The following is a 5,389-nucleotide window of genomic DNA, read 5'->3' on the forward strand; positions in this document are numbered from 1 at the left end:
AACGAGTAAGGTGACAGGCTTAGTAAGGTTAAATAGTCAGTGTTAATAACGAGTAAGGTGACAGGCTTTAGTAAGGTTAAATAGTCAGTGTTAATAACGAGTAAGGTGACAGGCTTAGTAAGGTTAAATAGTCAGTGTTAATAACGAGTAAGGTGACAGGTTTAGTAAGGTTATATAGTCAGTGTTAATAACGAGTAAGGTGACAGGTTTAGTAAGGTTAAATAGTCAGTGTTAATAACGAGTAAGGTGACAGGCTTAGTAAGGTTAAATAGTCAGTGTTAATAACGAGTAAGGTGACAGGCTTAGTAAGGTTAAATAGTCAGTGTTAATAACGAGTAAGGTGACAGGTTTAGTAAGGTTAAATAGTCAGTGTTAATAACGAGTAAGGTGACAGGCTTAGTAAGGTTAAATAGTCAGTGTTAATAACGAGTAAGGTGACAGGTTTAGTAAGGTTATATAGTCAGTGTTAATAACGAGTAAGGTGACAGGCTTAGTAAGGTTAAATAGTCAGTGTTAATAACGAGTAAGGTGACAGGCTTAGTAAGGTTAAATAGTCAGTGTTAATAACGAGTAAGGTGACAGGCTTAGTAAGGTTAAATAGTCAGTGTTAATAACGAGTAAGGTGACAGGTTTAGTAAGGTTATATAGTCAGGGATGGAGGGGAGGAGGCTCCCCCTCGTTAAGATCAAATGGTTCATGCGCCAAATACAACAGGTGTAAAACTTACAGGGAAATGCTGAATACAACAGGTGTAGAACTTGTACCTCATCTACCTACGTTATACAGGTATGCACCTCATCTACCTACCTTATACAGGAATGTACCTCACCTACCTACATTATACAGGTATGTACCTCATCTACCTACGTTATACAGGCATGTACCTCATCTACCTACATTATACAGGTATGCACCTCATCTACCTACGTTATACAGGTATGTACCTCATCTACCTACATTATACAGGTATGTACCTCATCTACCTACGTTATACAGGTATGTACCTCATCTACCTACGTTATACAGGTATGTACCTCATCTACCTACGTTATACAGGTATGTACCTCATCTACCTACGTTATACAGGTATGTACCTCATCTACGTTATACAGGTATGTACCTCACCTACCTACATTATACAGGTATGTACCTCATCTACCTACGTTATACAGGTATGTACCTCATCTACCTACGTTATACAGGTATGTACCTCATCTACCTACGTTATACAGGTATGTACCTCATCTACCTACGTTATACAGGTATGTACCTCACCTACCTACGTTATACAGGTATGTACCTCACCTACCTACGTTATACAGGTATGTACCTCATCTACCTACGTTATACAGGTATGTACCTCATCTACCTACGTTATACAGGTATGTACCTCATCTACCTACGTTATACAGGTATGTACCTCACCTACCTACGTTGTTCAGGTATGCACCTTCTACCTACATACAGGTATGTACCTCACCTACCTACGTTATACAGGTATGTACCTCATCTACCTACGTTATACAGGTATGTACCTCATCTACCTACGTTATACAGGTATGTACCTCATCTACCTACCTCATCTATCTATGTTATACAGGTATGTACCTCATCTACCTACGTTATACAGGTATGTACCTCACCTACCTACGTTATACAGGTATGTACCTCACCTACCTACGTTATACAGGTATGCTCTTCATCTACCTACGTTATACAGGTATGCACCTCATCTACCTACGTTATACAGGTATGTACCTCACCTACCTACGTTATACAGGTATGCACCTCATCTACCTACGTTATACAGGTATGTACCTCACCTACCTACGTTATACAGGTATGTACCTCACCTACCTACGTTATACAGGTATGCTCTTCATCTACCTACGTTATACAGGTATGCACCTCATCTACCTACGTTATACAGGTATGTACCTCACCTACCTACGTTATACAGGTATGCACCTCATCTACCTACGTTATACAGGTATGTACCTCATCTACCTACGTTATACAGGTATGCAACTCAGCTTTGACATCGGTTTTACACATCACCGTTAAACTAGACATCAGGCCGATGTTGTCATTTTTAGCTAATAACGTCCGATTCCGATATGTTTACCGATATATCGCGCATCTCTAGTATTTATTGTTGTTAAAAAAAGAAGTTGTGATATTTGTTTAATTTTATTACAACCAAACTTTTTAGAATGATTCACCTTCCTGGTTTTATGTTGACAACAACCGTGGCGAGCTCGTAATGCAACTTCTGGAGATGTTTGAATATGATCTGATTAGGTTGATAAAACACAGAACTATTGGGGAGCACTATAACTGTGGACATTCTCTCTTTCTCTTTATATAGCATCTTTGTCCAGCTACTGTTTAAAGTTTGGATGTGTGTGAACACCTCCATAGTCTTCATTGTTGTAATATTATCTGTCCACGGGGGGAAATGATGGTGCCTGTAATTGTGACATAGCCTATTTAAAACAAATTGTTGTTTAGTTTTGTTTAGAATTAGACTATAATTATTCATTCTATTTTTAGGGCTTAAAGTAATGAATGTAATCTTGCTTATTGACTATGTTTGGCATGTCCATGCTCAGCCATAATATAATGTACAGTAGGCCTCTATATCAGTGGGAATGCTATTGAATACATACAATTACTTAGAACAATGTGGACTGCAAATGGGTTCAAGTTAACGTATTTAGCACAGATAGGTCTACATTTTGTTAGTTTGTTTCTGGAAGCCATTTAAAGAAATAAAGTGGACTAACATTGGAATTGAAGTTGAGGTTCCAAGGTAATACATAAAATACCGTAAATATACCATTTAAACGTTCTGATTGGCCCAGTGAGGGGCCATGGATCACGTCCTGATTGGCCCAGTGAGGGGCCATGGATCACGTTCTGATTGGCCCAGTGAGGGGCCATGGATCACGTTCTGATTGGCCCAGTGAGGGGCCATGGATCACGTTCTGATTGGCCCAGTGAGGGGCCATGGATCACGTTCTGATTGGCCCAGTGAGGGGCCATGGATCACGTTCTGATTGGCCCAGTGAGGGGCCATGGATCACGTTCTGATTGGCCCAGTGAGGGGCCATGGATCACGTTCTGATTGGCCCAGTGAGGGCCATGGATCACGTTCTGATTGGCCCAGTGAGGGCCATGGATCACGTCCTGATTGGCCCAGTGAGGGGCCATGGGTCACGTTCTGATTGGCCCAGTGAGGGGCCATGGATCACGTTCTGATTGGCCCAGTGAGGGGCCATGGATCACGTTCTGATTGGCCCAGTGAGGGCCATGGATCACATCCTGATTGGCCCAGTGAGGGGCCATGGATCACGTTCTGATTGGCCCAGTGAGGGGCCATGGATCACGTTCTGATTGGCCCAGTGAGGGGCCATGGATCACGTTCTGATTGGCCCAGTGAGGGGCCATGGATCACGTTCTGATTGGCCCAGTGAGGGGCCATGGATCACGTTCTGATTGGCCCAGTGAGGGGCCATGGATCACGTTCTGATTGGCCCAGTGAGGGGCCATGGATCACGTTCTGATTGGCCCAGTGAGGGGCCATGGATCACGTTCTGATTGGCCCAGTGAGGGGCCATGGATCACGTTCTGATTGGCCCAGTGAGGGCCAGGATCACGCCTGATTGGCCCAGTGAGGGGCCATGGAGAACGTTCTGATTGGCCCAGTGAGGGGCCATGGATCACGTTCTGATTGGCCCAGTGAGGGGCCATGGATCACGTCCTGATTGGCCCAGTGAGGGGCCATGGATCACGTTCTGATTGGCCCAGTGAGGGGCCATGGATCACGTTCTGATTGGCCCAGTGAGGGGCCATGGATCACGTTCTGATTGGCCCAGTGAGGGACCAATTCTCGACACAACTTGTTGATTCATTAAATACCCAGCCCTCTCGCGCCAACACCAGCAGATGCGCCGACAACGGTGAAAGTGAAAATAGCTGAAATAGTTCTGGCACACCCCTGAACCTATAGCACTACTGCATTGTGCTTAGAATTACCACTGTGTTAGGTTAGTTAAACGAGAGGCCTAAAACTACGTCCAACAGATGTTTAATCCAGTGAGATTAAGTGAACAAAACAACAAACAATATCCTGTCCATAATGTCCTGTCCATAATGTCCTGTCCATAATATCCTGTCCATAATGTCCTGTCCATAATGTCCTGTCCATAATGTCCTGTCCATAATGTCCTGTCCATAATGTCCTGTCCATAATATCCTGTCCATAATGTCCTGTCCATAATGTCCTGTCCATAATACCCTGTCCATAATGTCCTGTCCATAATACCCTGTCCATAATGTCCTGTCCATAATGTCCTGTCCATAATGTCCTGTCCATAATGTCCTGTCCATAATACCCTGTCCATAATACCCTGTCCATAATGTCCTGTCCATAATACCCTGTCCATAATGTCCTGTCCATAATGTCCTGTCCATAATGTCCTGTCCATAATATCCTGACTATAATGTCCATAATGTCCTGTCCATAATGTCCTGTCCATAATACCCTGTCCATAATGTCCTGTCCATAATGTCCTGTCCATAATGTCCTGTCCATAATGTCCTGTCCATAATACCCTGTCCATAATGTCCTGTCCATAATGTCCTGTCCATAATACCCTGTCCATAATGTCCTGTCCATAATGTCCTGTCCATAATGTCCTGTCCATAATACCCTGTCCATAATGTCCTGTCCATAATGTCCTGTCCATAATGTCCTGTCCATAATACCCTGTCCATAATGTCCATAATGTCCTGTCCATAATATCCTGTCCATAATACCCTGTCCATAATGTCCTGTCCATAATACCCTGTCCATAATGTCCTGTCCATAATGTCCTGTCCATAATGTCCTGTCCATAATGTCCTGTCCATAATACCCTGTCCATAATACCCTCCATAATGTCCTGTCCATAATACCCTGTCCATAATGTCCTGTCCATAATGTCCTGTCCATAATGTCCTGTCCATAATACCCTGTCCATAAAGTCCTGTCCATAATGTCCTGTCCATAATACCCTGTCCATAATGTCCTGTCCATAATGTCCTGTCCATAATGTCCTGTCCATAATGTCCTGTCCATAATACCCTGTCCATAATGTCCTGTCCATAATGTCCTGTCCATAATGCCCTGTCCATAATGTCCTGTCCATAATGTCCTGTCCATAATACCCTGTCCATAATGTCCTGTCCATAATGTCCTGTCCATAATACCCTGTCCATAATGTCCTGTCCATAATATCCTGTCCATAATGTCCTGTCCATAATGTCCTGTCCATAATACCCTGTCCATAATACCCTGTCCATAATACCCTGTCCATAATATCCTGTCCATAATGTCCTGTCCATA

Source organism: Oncorhynchus keta, chromosome 6, assembly GCF_023373465.1.
Source record: "Oncorhynchus keta strain PuntledgeMale-10-30-2019 chromosome 6, Oket_V2, whole genome shotgun sequence".
Lineage (NCBI taxonomy): Eukaryota > Metazoa > Chordata > Actinopteri > Salmoniformes > Salmonidae > Oncorhynchus > Oncorhynchus keta.